This window comes from Ambystoma mexicanum, chromosome 2q (genome assembly GCF_040938575.1).
Source record: "Ambystoma mexicanum isolate Mex_15411 chromosome 2q, UKY_AmexF1_1, whole genome shotgun sequence".
Classification (NCBI taxonomy): domain Eukaryota; kingdom Metazoa; phylum Chordata; class Amphibia; order Caudata; family Ambystomatidae; genus Ambystoma; species Ambystoma mexicanum.
In genome coordinates, this window is record NC_090924.1 from 903,527,131 (window position 1) to 903,545,614 (window position 18,484).

Below are 18,484 nucleotides of genomic sequence, written 5' to 3' on the forward strand. Positions count from 1 at the left end.
GCGCAAAGGGCAAAGGCTTAACCACTGGTATACCAAAGGGATTGGTAAGAGGATATTATTAGGATTTTAGTTTTGTGGACAACCTTCATATTTGGGTCAGGTATTGCAGCCTCCAAGGGAAACAGGAAACTCCATGCATTTCTGAAAATAAGACCCTTGTGGGAATCCAAAGAGGTCTGACATGTGCGAATCGCTCCAGAATGTATTAACCACAATGGCCATTAAAGTAAAAAATTTAGGGAAAACACAAATGTTCAGACATTTGCCACCAGTATACCACCAACATACGCCAGCAACAACACATGTTGTACCTTATTCTTTCTCCAGGTGTCCCGACAAACACGGTACCTCATGTGTGGGTGCACCTACCTGGGCACAAAGGGCAAAGGCTAAACCAATAGTATCCCAAACGGTTTGGGAGGAGGATATTTTAGGATGTTTGTCTTGTGGACAACCTACAGATTTAGGGCTGGGGTGTCAAAGCCACCAAGGGAAACAGGGAACTCCATGCATTTCTGAAAAGAAGACAACCGTGGGAATCAAAAGGGTTTTGACTTGCATGTATCACCCTAGAATTTATCAGAGACAATGTCTGGCAAAGCCCAGAATTTAAAAGGAAAACACACATTTTTCAGACATTTGCCACCAGAAAACCTCGAAAACACACCGGCAACAACACATGTCCTACCTTCCCTCATTTCCACAGGTTTCCCAATGAAAATGGTACCTTAAATGTCTGAATGCATCTACCTGGGCACTGAGGGAAAAGGCTAAACCAGTGTGATCCCAAAGGGTTTGGGAAGAGGACATTTTTCGGATTTTGTTCTTATGGGAACCTACAGATTTGGGGCTGGGATCTCGCAGCCCCCAAAGGAAACAGGGAACTCCATGCATTTCTGAAAATAAGGAACCCGTGGGAATCCACAGAGGTCTGACTTGTGCGAATCGCCCTAGAATGTATTACCCACAGTGCCGGCAAATTCCATGTACAAAATTACATGTTGTAGCTTCCACTTTCACCAGCAGTCCTGACAAAAACGGTACCTCACATTTGTGGCTGCACCAACCTGGGCGCAAAGGGAAAAGGCAAAACCACTGGTATACTAAAGGGATTGGGAAGAGGGTGTTTTTAGGATTTTGGTACTGTGGACAACCTACATATTTGGGCGAGGGGTGTCGCAAGCACCAAGGAAAACAGGGAACCCCATGCATTTCTAAAAAGAAGACACCTCTGGGAATCCATAAAAGTCTGACTGGAACATATCGCCCTAGAATGTATTACCTACAATGCCGGCAAAGTGCAGAATTTATGGAAAAAACACTTGTTTCCACAGGTGTCCCAACAAAAAAGGTACCTCACATGTGTGGGTGCATCTACCTGGGCACAAAGGGAAAATATTAAACCACTGGTATCCCAAAGTGTTTGGAAAGAGGTTATTTTTTAGGATTTTGCTCTTGTTGACAACCTACAGATTTAGGCCTGGGGTGTCGCAGCCACCAAGGAAAAATATGGAACCTCATGCATTTCTAAAAAGAAGAATCCTGTGAGAATCCAAAGAGGTTTGACTTGGGAGAATCACCCTAGAATTTATTATCTACAATGCACGGCAAAGTCAAGAATTTAAATGGAAAAAACACTTTTTTCAGACATTTGCCACCAGGAAACCACAGAAATACGCCGGCAACAGCACATGTCCTACCTTCCCTCATCTCCAGAGGTGTCCCGATGAAAACGGTACCTCACATGTCTGGGTGCACCTACCTGGGCACTGAGGGAAAAGGCTAAACAAGTGGTATCCCAAAGGGTTTGGGAAGAGGACATTTTTAGGATTTTGTTCTTTGGACAACCTACAGATTTGGGGCTGGGTTGTCACAGCCACCAAGTAAAACAGGGAACTCCATGCATTTCTGAAAATAAGACACCCGTGGGAATCCACAGAAGTCTGATTTGGACAAATTGCTCTAGAAATGATTACCCAAATTCCAAAATTTTGCCAAAAAACACAATTTGCAGACATTTGCCACCAGGAAACCACCTAAACAAGGCAGTAACAACCAATGTCCCAACTTCCCATGTTCCCACAGGTGTCCTGACAAAAACGGTACCTCACATGTGTGTGTACACCTACGTGGGCACAATAGGAAAAGGCTAAACCACTGCTATTCCAAAGGGTTTGGGAAGGTTTGGGAATAGGAAATTGTTAGGATTTTGGTCTTGTGGACAACCTACAGATTTGGGCCTGGGGTGTCGCAGCCACTGAAGAAAACAGGAACCCCATGCATTTCTGAAATGACGACACCCGTGGGAATCCACAGAAGTCTTACTTGCGCAAATCGCCCCAGAATGTACTACCCACAATGCACAGCAAAATCTAAAATGTATCCAAAAACCTACATTTTCAGAAATTTCCCACCAGGAAAGCACATTAAAACAATGGAAACAACACGTGTACTAGCTTCCCTCATTCCCACCGGTGTCCCGACAAAAATGGTACCTCATATGACCTACGTGGGAGCAAAGGGAAAAGGCTAAACCACTGGTATCCCAAAGGGTTTGGGAAGACGACATTTTCTTGGATTTTGGTCTTGTGGACAACATAGCCTGGGGTGTCACAGCCACTAAAGAAAACAGGAACCCCATGCATTTCTGAAATGACGACACCCGTAGGAATCCACAGAAGTCTTACTTGCGCGAATCGCCCTAGAATGTACTACCCACAATGCACAGCAAAATCTAAAATGTATCCAAAAACCTACATTTTCAGAAATTTCCCACCAGGAAAGCACATTAAAACAATGGCAACAACACGTGTACTAGCTTCCCTCATTCCCACAGGTGTCCCGACAAAAATGGTACCTCACATGACCTACGTGGGAGCAAAGGGAAAAGGCTAAACCACTGGTATCCCAAAGGGTTTGGGAAGAGGACATTTTCTTGGATTTTGGTCTTGTGGACAACATACAGATTTGGGCCTGGGATGTCGCAGCCTCCAAGGAAAACAGGGAACGCCATGCATTTCTGAAAAGAAGACACCCATCTGAATACAAAGAAGTCTGACTTGCAGGAATCACCTTAGAATGTATCACCCAAAATCCCGGCAAAGTCCAGAATTTAAAAGGAAAAAACACATTTTTCACACATTTGCCACCAGAAAACCACTGAAACAAGGCAGTAACAACCAATGTACTACCTTCCCATGTTCCCACAGGTGTCCTGACAAAACCTGTACTTAACATGTGTGGGTACACCTACCTCGGCAAAAAGGGAAAATACTAAACCACTGGTATCCCCTAGGGTTTGGAAAGTTGATATTTTTATGATTTTGGTCTTGTGGACAACCTACAGATTTGGGCCTGGGGTGTCGCAGCCATCAAGGAAATTAGGGAACGCCATACCTTTCTGAAAAGAAGACACCCGTGGGAATCCATAAAGGTCTGACTTGAACAAATCACCCTAGAATGTATTACCCACAATGCCCGGCAAAGTACAGAAATTATGGAAACAAAACTAAATTTTCAGACATTTACCACCAGGAAACGACTGAAACACGCCGGCAACAACACATGTGCTACCCTTCCTCATTTCCACAGGTGTCCCAAAAAAAATGGTACCTCACATGTGGGGGTGCATCTACCTGGGCACAAAGGGAAAATACTAAACCACTGGTATCCCAAAGGGTTTGGGTAGAGGACATTTTTATGATTATGGACTTGTGGACAACCTACAGATTTGGGCCTCAGGAGTCACAGCCAACAAGGAAAAAAGGGAACTCCATGCATTTCTGAAAATAAGACACCTGTGGCAATCCACAGAGGTCTGACCTGCGTGAATCGTCCTAGATTGTATTACCCACAATGCCCGGCAAATTCCAGAATGTACGGCAACAACCACCATTTTTAGACATTTGCCCCCAGGAAAACACAGAAACACGCTGGCAACAGCAAATGTCCTACCTTCCCACATTCCCAAAGGTGTCACAACAAAAACGGTACCTCACATGTGTGGGTGCACCTACCTGGGCGCAAAGGGAAAAGGCTACACCACTGGTATCCCCAAGGGTTCGGAAAGAGGATATTTTTAGGATTTTGGTCTTGTGGACAACCTACAGATTTGGGCCTGGGGTGTCGCAGCCATCAAGGAAAACAGGGAACTCGATGTGTTTCTGAAAAGAAGACACCCGTGGGAATCCAAAAAGGTCTGACTTGAACAAATGGGCCTAGAATGTATTACCCACAATGCCCGGCAAAGTCCAGAATTTAGGGAAACAACTACCATTTTCAAACATTTGCCACTAGGAAACCACTGAAACATGCGGGCAACAACAGATGTACTACCTTCCCTTGTTCCCGCAGGTGTCCCGATGAAAATGGTACCTCACATGTGTGGGTGCATATACCTGAGCATAAAGGGAAAATACTAAACCACTGGTATCCCAAAAGGGTTTGGTAAGAGGACATTTTTAGGAATTTTGTTTTGCGAACAACCTACAGATTTGGGCCTGGGAAGTCGCAGCCAAAAAGGAAAACTGGGAACTCTTTGAATTTCTGAAAAGAAGACAACAGTGGGAATCCAAAAAGGTCTGACTTGAACAAATCAACCTAGAATGTATTAACATAATGCACGGCAAAGTACAGAATTTATGTTGAAAAAAACTCGTTTCCACAGATGTCCCGACACAAATGGTACCTCACACGTTTGGGTGCATCTACCTGAGCACAAAGTGAAAATACTAAACCACTAGTATCCCAATGGGTTTAGGAAGAGGACATTTTTAGGAATTTTGTCTTGCGAACAACCTACAGATTTGGTACTGGGTTTTCGCAGCCACCAAGGAAAACAGGGAATGCCATGCATTTCTGAAAAGAAGACACCCATGACAATCCACAGAGGTCTGACCTGCACGAATCATCCTAAAATGTATTACCCACAATGCCCGGCAAAGTCCAGAATTTAGGGCAACAACTACCATTTTCAAACATTTGCCCCCAGGAAACCACAGAAACACACCGGCACCAACACATGTCCTACCTTCCCACGTTCCCAAAAGTGTCCCAATAAAAACGATATCTCACATGTGTGGGTGCATCTATCTGGGCAGAAAGGGAAAAGACTAAACCACGGGTATCCCAAAGGGTCTGGCAAGGAGACATTTTTAGGATTTTGGTGTTGTGGACAACCTACAGATTTGGGCCTGGAGTGTCACAGCCACCAAGGAAAACAGGGAACCCCATGCATTTCTGAAAAGAAGACACCCGTGGCAATCCACAGAGGTCTGACTTGAGCTAATCGCCTATGAATGTATTACCCACAATACTTGGCATAATCCAGAATTTCGGGAAACAACTACCATTTTCAGACATTTGCCCCCACGAAATCATATAAACATTCTGGTAACCACTCATGTCATACCTTCCCACATTCCCAAGGGTGTCCCAACTCAAACGGTACCTCACATGTGTGGGTGCACCTACCGGGGAACAAAGTGAAAAGACTAAACCACGGTTATCCCAAAGGGTTTGGGAAGAGGACATTTTTAGGATTTTGCTCTTGTGGACAACCTACAGATTTGGGCCTGGGGTGTCGCAGCCACCAATGAAAATAGGGAACCCCATCCATTTCTGAAAAGAAGACACCCATGGCAATCCACAGAGGTCTAATCTGCGTGAATAATCCTAGAATGTATTACCTGCAATGCCCGGCAAAGTCCAAAATGTACGGAAACAACCACCATTTTCAGACATTTGCCCGTAGGAAACCACTGAAACATGCCGGAAATAACACATGTACTACCTTGCCTCATTTCCACAGGTGTCCCAAAAAAAATGGTACCTCACATCTCTGGGTGCATCTACCTCGGAAGAAAGGGCAAAGGTCTAAACCACTGGTATCCCAAATGTTTGGGAAGAGTACATTTTTAGGAATGTTGTCTTGTGGACAACCTACAGATGTGTGCCCTGGGATGTCAAGGCCACCAAAGAAAACAGGAAACCCCATTCATTTCTGAAATGAAGACACCCGTGGGTTTCCACAGAGGTCTGACGTGTGCGAATCGCCCTAAAATGTATTACCCACAATGCCCAGCAAAGTCCAACATTTATGGGGAAAAACACAATTTTAAGACATTTGCGAGCAGGAAACTACTGAAAATACCAGCAACAACACATGTACTACCTTCCCTCGTTCCCACAGCTGTCCTGACAAAAATGGTACCTCACATGTGGGGGGTCCATCAACCTAGGCACAAAGGGAATATGCTAAACCACTGATATCCCAAAGGGTTGGGGAAGAGGACATTTTTAGGATTCTGGAATTGTCGACAACCTAAAGATGTCGGTCTGGGGTGTCACAGACACCAAGAAATACAGGGAACCCCATGCATTTCTGAAAAGAAGACACCCATGTGATTCCAAAGAGGTTTGACTTGCGTGAATCGCCCTAGAATTTATTACCCACAATGCCTGGCAAAAGACAGAATTTAGGGAAAAAAACAAAATGTTCAGACATTTTCCACCAGGAAACCTCCGCAACACGCCAGCAACAACACATGTTGTACTTTCTACTTTCCCACAGGTGTCCCCACAAAAAGGGTACCTCACATGTGTGAGTGCACCTACTTGGGTGCAAAGGGCAAAGGCTAAACCACTGGTATCCCAAAGGGTTTGGGAAGAGGACATTTTTAGGATTTTGGTCTTGCGAACAAACTACATATTTGGGCCTGGATTTACTCAGCCACCAAGCAAAACAGGGAACCCCATGCATTTCTGAAAAGAAGACACACGTGGTAATCCACAGAGGTCTGACCTGCGTGACTCTTCCTAGCATGTATTACCCACAATGCCCCAAAAATTCCAGAATTTAGGGAAACAACCACCATTTTTAGACATTTGCCGCCAGGAAAACACAGAAACACGCCGGCATAAACACATGTCCTACCTTCCCACGTTCCTAAAGTTGTCACAACAAAAACGGTACCTCACATGTGTGGAGACACCTACCTGGGAGCAAACGGAAAAGGCTAAACCACTGGTATCCCCAAGGGTTTGGAAAGAGGATATTTTTAGGATTTTGGTCTTGTGGACAACCTACAGATTTGGGTCTGGGGTGTCGCAGCCTTCAAGGAAAACAGGGAACTCCATGCCTTTCTGAAAAGAAGACACCCATGGGAATCCATAAAGGTCTGACTTGAACAAATTGCCCTAGAATTTGTTACCCACAATGCCCGGCAAATTACAGAATTTATGGGGAAAAACACCATTTTCAGATATTTGCCACCAGGAAACCACTGAAACATGCCAGCAACAAGAAATGTACTACCTTCCCTCATTTCCACAGGTGTCCCAAAAAAAATGGTACCTCACATGTGGGGGTGCATCTACCTTGGCACAAAGGGAAAATACTAAACCACTGGCATCCCAAAGGGTTGGGGAAGAGGACATTTTTAGGATTCTGGACTTGTGGACAACCTAAAGATGTCAGTCTGGGGTGTCGCAGCCACCAAGTCAAACAGGGAACCCCATGCATTTCTTAAAAGAAGACACCCATGTGAATACAAAGAGGTATGACTTGCGTGAATCGTCCTAGAATATATTACCCACAATGCCTGCCAAAATACAGAATTTAGGGAAAAAAACAAAATGTTCAGACATTTGCCACCAGGATAACACCGAAACACGACAGCAACAACACATGCTGTACCTTCTACTTTCCCACAGTTGTCCCAACAAAAATGTTACCTCACATGTGTGGGTGCACCTACATAGGAGCAAAGGGAAAAGGCTAAACCTCTGGTATCCCCAAGGCTTCGGAAAGAGGATATTCTTAGGATTTTGATCTTGTGGACAATCAACAGATTTGGGCCTGGGGTTTTGCAGCTATCAAGGAAAACAGGGAACGCCATGCATTTCTGAAAAGAAGACACCCATGGCAATCCACAGAGGTCTAATCTGCCTGAATCGTCCTAGAATGTATTACCTGCAATGCCCGGCAAAGTCCAGAATGTATGGAAACAACCACCATTTTCAGACATTTGCCCGTAGGAAACCACTGAAACATGCCGGAAACAACACATGTACTACCTTGCCTCATTTCCATAGGTGTCCCGAAAAAATGCTACCTCACATCTCTGGGTGCACCTACCTCGGAAGAAAGGGAAAAGGGCTAAACCACTGGTATTCCAAATGTTTGGGAAGAGTACATTTTTAGGAATGTTGTCTTGTGGACAAATTACAGATGTGGGCCTGGGATGTCAAGGCCACCAAAGAAAACAGGAAACCCCATTTATTTCTGAAATTAAGAGACACGTGGGTTTACACAGAGGTCTGACGTGTGCAAATCGCCTGTTATGCTTGAGCTAAAACATGGCACTGGTGCGCAGTGTATTCTGGGAGCACTCAGAGCCATGATGGATATAAACTTCATGCTGCAGTGAAAAGCTGTACTCATTTTGCTGAGAGCTAGATTCATGATGCTGAAGAAAACATGCTTTCCAAACCTGGAATGCAGTCAAGGGCATTCTGCTGGGAAAGCTAGCTTTGTTATGTTTTGTTATGAGTTATGGGACTGTTTTCCGTGGTGCTTGTTTTTAGAGGAGCGAAGCACTTTGCTCCTTGAGGTTACTGTCGGTTGACCCAGCTGGCAACCAACGGCTGCCTATCAATGCACGAGTGCGTTGCCACAAGGTTTGAGAAATTACCACCCCTTTTTGAGGAGTGCATATATGCGGAACCCCTTAACGGTCAGGCGAGACCTCAGCCGGAGGGAGGACCCTTTCGTCCGGCATACCTGTGGGCTGTTGTGCTCTCGGCCTGGCTGTCATTGGGGCCTTCCAGCCGCTTCTGGCGAGATGAGGGATCCAGTTACGCCCACGGTGATGTATTTTCTTCTGTGATTTATTTCTATGTTATCACTGGTTGCTTCCAAGCTTTGAATAAATAGCCGTATAAGTGCTCATTATTTTCTAAGAGTGTGTGTGGTTGCAAGTTATTGCGTCTACCTGTGTTTAAAGTATTGGCTCCGTAATTGCACTGGTGATTTATGACTGTCCGTGCACTCTGGGCGAGCAATACATTTTGGCGCTGTGAGCAGGGTATTTGTGATGAATTGTTCCAAATACTAAAGAATTTGTTTGAACGTAGATAGGCTTTGTTTACCTTGCAAGCGAAAGTAATTTAGCAGTGAGTGTTGAACTGTGTTAAGCTGTTTTTTTTTCTCTCTTTGCTGGTGTGTGCGTGTTTGCGTGAGTGATTGCAGTGTGGAAAGAAAAAAAATATAGATATAAAGGGGTTTTGTACCGTTTTGAGGTAATTAATAGTTTGTTCAGGAAAAAGAGCGTTCCCGCTGGCGGTGAATGTTCTGATGTTATCATTCCAGGCTGGACTAAGAGCCCATATGATAAATTGGCCCAGGTGTGGGCATGCGGAGCGGGGCTAAGTGAAACATGGGATCAGGGATTGGGAGATGCTGATCCGTCTGATGTAATGTTGTGCTTACAACAAGTTCCAGTGGAACGGGGCAGAGAATGCGCTGCACTAGGTAGGCGAGGTTGGGTTCTCTTGCATGCCTATAGGAAAATACATCAAAGGAATTTGGAAATGAAAAATGAGGTTTTGCGATTGGAAAGAGAGATGGCTGCAGAAAGGCAGACTGCGTTAATGCATCAGATTCAAATGAAACTTTTTAAAGATAAGGCTGACACATACCAGGCTGTGGCCAAGAGGGCAGCAGTCAGAGTAGCCCGGTATAAGTATAGGAAAAGACTGGGAGGGGTCAACCAAAGAAAGGTGGCAGCTGTAATCGCTACCGCTGGTGTGGACTGGGACCCAGATAATTGGGATGGGGATATTTTTGACTCAACCAGTCCAGAGAGTAGTTCCGCAAATGAGTCAGACCCCAAAATGGAAATTAAGCAGAAGACAGTGGCTGCTAAACCAGTTAGAAGACGGAGAGCCAGGCCCCACCCGCAGAATCCTGTAGGCGGGATTGTGGACTTAACCACGCTGGAGGATTATACCCAGCCGGAGGTTGGGGAAATTATCCGTTTGAGGCAAAAATCAGGGGAACCTTTATTGACATGGATGGTGGGGTTGCTAGATGGGGGCGCTGCGGGGTTATTGGTAGATTCCAAGGACTCACCGCGTTTTCTACCCTTGTCAACTGACACCAATGTACAGGAGGTCTTAAGGGCAGGGCCGCCCCCTGATGAGAATGGTCACGATTCACAGGTGTCTTTGTTGCACATAGCAGCCCAAGCATGTAACCATAAATACCCCATTACCACAGACTGGCCTATTGAGGAATCAATGATGTATACTTTGAAAGAGGCAATTCAAAAGGTCAGAGAGCATGCTATGAAAGAGGCAATTCACGTAGATGCTCCAGGACACATGGGGGCCGTGCCGCTCTCAGTTTCAACTAGAAACATGGTGATCAGAACTGCACCACCCGCCTACAAAAGTGTCATTATGAATTTGCTCGCAGGTATGACGGGCAAACCCACTGATGAGGTAGTGGATGCCATTCGGCAACTGGCAGATTTAGGGGAGTGGGACAAGAGTGATGACAAGCCACGGGAGAGAGAGGGTCGTAGTGAGAGAAGAACTGAAGGCAGCAGGCAAGATAGTAGAGACTCCCGAGTGTCCAGAAAGGACATGTTTTTGGCTTTGTTAAAAGATGGTGCGCCACGAGAAGAAATTGATGGCATTGAAACTAGAGTAATGTATGAATTATACAAAAAAAGAGGACTTGCAGCCAAAGAGCGCTATAAACAGGTTAAGAAACAGGTAGTAACCAAGCCACAGTGGGACACCTCACCTTCCACTCCTCCTGAGGAAGAACAAGAAGAAGGGTCTATGGGGACACCTTCCCCATACCAGCCAACATACGCTGATTTGAGGAAGGTGGTGAGTGCAATGCTAGAGGCAGAGTCAAGTCACACTTATTCGGAATTTGACCAGGGCTACGGCCAAGCTCCGGCAGCGTCTGCTCGCATAAAAGTTGATAGGCGGCCCCATGTTAATGTTAAGATTTTTTGGGGGCCAGGAAATACGCAAGGGGTGCAAGCATTGATAGACACCGGGCCGGAGGCCTCTCTGATTCATGGCAATCCAGCACGATTCAAAGGCAGACAATTTACTATTACAGGTCTCGGGGGAAAGGAGACCCCCGCAGTACAAACAAAAGTGGAGATGAAAATAGGCAATTTGAAGAGGCAGAAATACCAAGTGTTGATTGTCCCGATACCTGAGTATATAATTGGCTTTGACATTTTGGAAGGGTTGACTTTGGGACTTGGAGGTAAAACGTACCAGTTTGGGGTGAGTGCATTGACCTGCACCCCCATTACCGTAGGCAATTGAAGATGCCCCCAGTGCAAGTGCCTGTGGCAACCAAGCGGGTAGCAATGAAGCCATACTGCATTCCTGGGGGGCACAAGGAAATTTCAGACACCATCAAAGAGTATGTGGAGGCGGGTGTGTTACGCCGTATCACCACCGCATGGAACAATCCTCTCTGGCCTATTAAAAAGGGGGATGGGTCTTGGAGGATGACGGTGGATTACCGTGAGTTGAATAAACACACTCCTCCCTTAGTGCCTGCGGTCCCAGATGCCATTACCTTGATTGAGAATGTCCAAAAGTTTGAGGGGACTTGGTATGCAGTGGTAGATTTAGCCAATGCATTTTTCTCTGTGCCAATTGCTGAAGAGTGTCAAGAGCAGTTTGCATTTTCTTGGAGCGGGCGTCAAGGTTACCTATGGGGTACATACATAGCCCGACTATCTGTCACCAGCTGGTGGCAGAGCACTTAGACAAGATACCGTGTAAACCTGACATACAAATCTCTCACTACATTGATGATATTTTGATTCAGGGCAAGGATGAGCACATTGTGCAAAACCAGTTAGATGTCATCATGGAAGGATTGAAGAAGGAAGGGTGGGAGATTAACCCAAATAGAATTCAAGGCCCAGCTGAAACAGTGATATTCCTAGGGATTCAGTGGCATAATGGGCATCGAGAAATGGTGCCGAAGGCCCGACAGAAAATACTTGAGTTCACCACTCCAATGAACAAAAAGCAAGCTCAGCAGTTTATAAGGCTGTTTGGGTTCTGGAGACAGCACATTCCCCATTTAGGGCAGATATTGGCCCCCCTCTATAAAGTGACACGAAAGAAATATGAGTTTCAGTGGGGGGAAGAGCAGCAGAAAGCATTTGATTTGGCGAAAGACACCGTGCAGCAGGTGCCTGATTTATGGCCATTGAAGGAAGGCGAAGTGGAATTGAATGTGTCTGTACAAGACAATCATGCTAACTGGAGTGTGTGGCAGAAACAGGACAGGAAAGGTGTGCCATTGGGTCCTGGAGTCGTATGTTACCCGATGCTGGTAACTCATACACTCCGTTTGAGAAGCAGTTGCTAGCATGTTATTGGGCCCTTGTTGATACCGAGCAAATGACGGTGGGCCATGATGTATTGATGAGGCCAGAAATACCAATTATGCAATGGGTACTGAGCTCTCCTAAAACACATAGAATAGGACATGCTCAAGAAGCCAGCATAATTAAATGGAAATGGTACATTCAAGAAAGAGCCAAATCAGGCAAGGGTGGAGTTGCGAAATTACATGAACAAGTAGCCAACATACCGCCCTCAGATTACATACCACCGGAAGTGCCTGAAAAACGCAAGTCTTCCGTGAAATGGGGAGTACCTTATGGCGATTTGACCGTGGAGCAGACAGAGCATACCTGGTTCACGGATGGCTCAGCCCGATATGTGGGAACTGAGCGATACTGGAAAGCAGTGGTGTACAATCCCAAGACTAAAAAGATTTTGACAACGTCAGGGAAAGGGAAGAGCAGTCAGTTTGCAGAGCTTTACGCAGTTTACCAGGCATTGAAACAAGAGACCCCTGGTCGATGTCATGTGTATACGGATTCATGGTCAGTGGCAAATGGGTTGGCGGTGTGGTTGCCAACCTGGCAAAAGAATGGGTGGAAGATTCATTCAAAAGAGTTGTGGGGAATGGAACTGTGGCAAGATATTGCAGAAATGTTATCACAAAGTGAAGTCACTGTGTATCATGTGGACGCGCATTGTGCCACAGACTCATTAGAACGTTGGTTTAATTCTGTTGCAGATGAACACACGAAGATTTCTTCTGTGGATGCAGAGGCTCAGGAAGACGTTTTGGAGGGTTTGGCCAAGTGGGCTAACCAGAAATGTGAGCACCTTGGAGAAAAGGCTACTATGAGGTGGGCACAAGCTCGAGGAATCAGTATTCCTTTAGAGGTAGTGAAAACGATCATTTTGCAATGTCCAGTGTGCCAACACCAACAGCATAGGCCTATCCCTCAGATTGTTCGGGGTACGTTGCGAAGAGGAAAACTACCAGGTCAAATTTGGCAGATTGATTATATTGGTCCCCTGCCAATCAGTAAAGGTTGTCAGTATGCATGCACTATTGTGGATACATACTCAGGATATATGATGGTTTTGCCGTGCAAGCGTGCCACACAACTGAACACCATTAGGTTGTTAGATCAGATCCTATTGCATTACGGAGTGCCTTTGCAGATTCAAAGTGACAATGGGTCACACTTCAAAGGCAAATTGATACAGGAATTTTGTCAGGAAAAGAGCATTGAGTGGCTCTACCATGTGCCTTATTACCCTGCCGCTTCAGGGCTGATTGGACGAATGAATGGGTTGTTGAAAGAACAGCTGCGCAAATCTGGAGATGGCAATTTGGCAGGCTGGCGTGATCGTGTGTTTGATGCGGTGCAAGTGCTAAACAATAGGCCTGTGAATGAGCATGAAACTCCTTTAATGCGGCTAATGACTCCTGCTTTACAGATTCAACCCAATTCAGGCAGAGAAACCCTATTGTACTGGGAAATTACCCCGGGTTCTTTAGCTCCCTATCGGGCGACTCCAGAGTCAGCAGGGGTAGACTTGCATTCCCATGAAAAAATCAGATTACACCCAAGAGGGATTGTTGTAATTGAAACAGGGATTGGAGTACAAATTCCCCCAGAGCATATGGGATGGATTGCCCCCAGATCTGGCCTAGCATTGAAGGGAGTTCAAGTGTTGGGAGGAGTAATTGATGCCGATTACCAAGGCGAGATCAAAGTCATCCTGATGAATAGTGGGGACCAATTGTTACCGATCCACAAGGTTGATCGGGTGGCCCAATTGATTATCATTCCCGTTAAGTTGTCCATGATTAAGAAGGGGGAGCCTCCTACAGTGTAAACTACCCTTGGGGATCGTGGTTTTGGCTCTTCAGACAGTATGGTACCGGGTGCGAAGGTGTGGGTGGAAAGGCCAAGTGGCCCATCAGTGCCCGCAGATGTCATTGCCTCAGGCAAAGACCAAGTAGTTTTAGTAATGGAGCCCGGTAGAAAGAAATGGCAATATGTGCCTGCAGACAAATGTTACCTGAGAGAGTGATGTACAACACTGATATCTCTTTTCTGGGTTTGCCTTGTAGATCCTGTGTCTGGCTGGTGTAATTGTGGGACTAAATAGACTCCGTTGGGGAGAGTTAAACGGCATGCTGCTACCAACGAAAAATGTCACATCTGTGCCAGCGATCAAGGGGAAACTGATAATGATGAGTAATGATGTCCAAAAGCAGCCTTATGCCGATGCCGAAAGGCCAGCCAGACCGAAGACATGGATTTGTGAAATGCGGCAAACACGTCAGGCGCAAGTGAAAACAACATTGATGCCAGTCATGCGAGAGGCATCGGCAGGACGGCGAAAACATTCTCCCATAATCACCCAAACGGAGAATATGTAGATATACCTGGCACAACAGGTGCTCAACATTACGCACTTTTACCTTACTGATGTGCCCAATGCTGAAGCCTTATTGACTATGTGCTTAGTAGCAGTGCCGACGCCAGTTCCGGTTCTAAAGCATATTTTCGGCATCACGCACAGTGATTCTTTGGTTCAAGATTCCGATATCAGGCAATCTTTTTCCGTCTATGAGTACTGCAGGTTTTGCCAGGAAACAGATCGCAAATGGAGAAATTTGACACATATTATAACCTATAATATAACCCAAGGCGATGTGTGCTACCTTATGACATGCAATGCAAAAGAAATTGGCAAATGCCAACAGCTCAATTTACCCAAACAGCAAAATCACACGGTGTTCGAGCAACAATTGTGTTCGCGAGTTCCGCGCACATGTACCAGTGTGAATAACACTATGGGCCTCATCACGACCTCGGGGTAACCCTTAAATCCAGCAGTAGCCCTATTTTGCTGGTGTGTGCGTGTTTGCGTGAGTGATTGCAGTGTGGAAAGAAAAAAAATATAGATATAAAGGGGTTTTGTACCGTTTTGCAGTAATTAATAGTTTGTTCAGGAAAAAGAGCGTTCCCGCTGGCGGTGAATGTTCTGATGTTATCATTCCAGGCTGGACTAAGAGCCCATATGATAAATTGGCCCAGGTGTGGGCATGCAGAGCGGGGCTAAGTGAAACATGGGATCAGGGATTGGGAGATGCTGATCCGTCTGATGTAATGTTGTGCTTACAACAAGTTCCAGTGGAACGGGGCAGAGAATGCGCTGCACTAGGTAGGCGAGGTTGGGTTCTCTTGCATGCCTATAGGAAAATACATCAAAGGAATTTGGAAATGAAAAATGAGGTTTTGCGATTGGAAAGAGAGATGGCTGCAGAAAGGCAGACTGCGTTAATGCATCAGATTCAAATGAAACTTTTTAAAGATAAGGCTGACACATACCAGGCTGTGGCCAAAAGGGCAGCAGTCAGAGTAGCCCGGTATAAGTATAGGAAAAGACGGGGAAGGGTCAACCAAAGAAAGGTGGCAGCTGTAATCGCTACCGCTGGTGTGGACTGGGACCCGGATAATTGGGATGGGGATATTTTTGACTCAACCAGTCCAGAGAGTAGTTCCGCAAATGAGTCAGACCCCAAAATGGAAATTAAGCAGAAGACAGTGGCTGCTAAACCAGTTAGAAGACGGAGAGCCGGGCCCCACCCGCAGAATCCTGTAGGCGGGATTGTGGATTTAACCACGCTGGAGGATTATACCCAGCCGGATGTTGGGGAAATTATTACCCGTTTGAGGCAAAAATCAGGGGAACCTTTATTGACATGGATGGTGGGGTTGCTAGATGGGGGCGCTGCGGGGTTATTGGTAGATTCCACGGACTCACCGCGTTTTCTACCCTTGTCAACTGACACCAATGTACAGGAGGTCTTAAGGGCAGGGCCGCCCCCTGATGAGAATGGTCACGATTCACAGGTGTCTTTGTTGCACATAGCAGCCCAAGCATGTAACCATAAATACCCCATTACCACAGACTGGCCTATTGAGGAATCAAAGTGGTATACTTTGAAAGAGGCAATTCAAAAGGTCAGAGAGCATGCTATGAAAGAGGCAATTCACGTAGATGCTCCAGGACACATGGGGGCCGTGCCGCTCTCAGTTTCAACTAGAAACATGGTGATCAGAACTGCACCACCCGCCTACAAAAGTGTCATTATGAATTTGCTCGCAGGTATGACGGGCAAACCCACTGATGAGGTAGTGGATGCCATTCGGCAACTGGCAGATTTAGGGGAGTGGGACAAGAGTGATGACAAGCCACGGGAGAGAGAGGGGCGTAGTGAGAGAAGAACTGAAGGCAGCAGGCAAGATAGTAGAGACTTCCGAGTGTCCAGAAAGGACATGTTTTTGGCTTTGTTAAAAGATGGTGTGCCACGAGAAGAAATTGATGGCATTGAAACTAGATTAATGTATGAATTATACAAAAAAAGAGGACTTGCAGCCAAAGAGCGCTATAAACAGGTTAAGAAACAGGTAGTAACCAAGCCACAGTGGGACACCTCACCTTCCGCTCCTCCTCAGGAAGAACAAGAAGAAGGGTCTATGGGGACACCTTCCCCATACCAGCCAACATACGCTGATTTGAGGAAGGTGGTGAGTGCAATGCTAGAGGCAGAGTCAAGTCACACTTATTCGAAATTTGACTAGGGCTACGGCCAAGCTCCGGCAGCGTCTGCTCGCATAAAAGTTGATAGGCGGCCCCATGTTAATGTTAAGATTTTTTGGGGGCCAGGAAATACGCAAGGGGTGCAAGTATTGATAGACACCGGGCCGGAGGCCTCTCTGATTCATGGCAATCCAGCACGATTCAAAGGCAGACAATTTACTATTACAGGTCTCGGGGGGAAAGGAGACCCCCGCAGTACAAACAAAAGTGGAGATGAAAATAGGCAATTTGAAGAGGCAGAAATACCAAGTGTTGATTGTCCCGATACCTGAGTATATAATTGGCTTTGACATTTTGGAAGGGTTGACTTTGGGACTTGGAGGTAAAACGTACCAGTTTGGGGTGAGTGCATTGACCTGCACCCCTATTACCGTAGGCAATTGAAGATGCCCCCAGTGCAAGTGCCTGTGGCAACCAAGCGGGTAGCAATGAAGCCATACTGCATTCCTGGGGGCACAAGGAAATTTCAGACACCATCAAAGAGTATGTGGAGGCGGGTGTGTTACGCCGTATCACCACCGCATGGAACAATCCTCTCTGGCCTATTAAAAAGGGGGATGGGTCTTGGAGGATGACGGTGGATTACCGTGAGTTGAATAAACACACTCCTCCCTTAGTGCCTGCGGTCCCAGATGCCATTACCTTGATTGAGAATGTCCAAAAGTTTGAGGGGACTTGGTATGCAGTGGTAGATTTAGCCAATGCATTTTTCTCTGTGCCAATTGCTGAAGAGTGTCAAGAGCAGTTTCCTTTTTTTGGAGCGGGCGTCAGTACACCTTTACAAGGTTACCTATGGGGTACATACATAGCCCGACTATCTGTCACCAGCTGGTGGCAGAGCACTTAGACAAGATACCGTGTAAACCTGACATATAAATCTCTCACTACATTGATGATATTTTGATTCAGGGCAAGGATGAGCACAGTGTGCAAAACCAGTTAGATGTCATCATGGAAGGATTGAAGAAGGAAGGGTGGGAGATTAACCCAAATAGAATTCAAGGCCCAGCTGAAACAGTGATATTCCTAGGGATTCAGTGGCATAATGGGCATCAAGAAATGGTGCCGAAGGCCCGACAGAAAATACTTGAGTTCACCACTCCAATGAACAAAAAGCAAGCTCAGCAGTTTATAGGGCTGTTTGGGTTCTGGAGACAGCACATTCCCCATTTAGGGCAGATATTGGCCCCCCTCTACAAAGTGACACGAAAGAAATATGAGTTTCAGTGGGGGGAAGAGCAGCAGAAAGCATTTGATTTGGCGAAAGACAACGTGCAGCAGGTGCTTGATTTATGGCCATTGAAGGAAGGCGAAGTGGAATTGAATGTGTCTGTACAAGACAATCATGCTAACTGGAGTGTGTGGCAGAAACAGGACAGGAAAGGTGTGCCATTGGGTTCTGGAGTCGTATGTTACCCGATGCTGGTAACTCATACACTCCGTT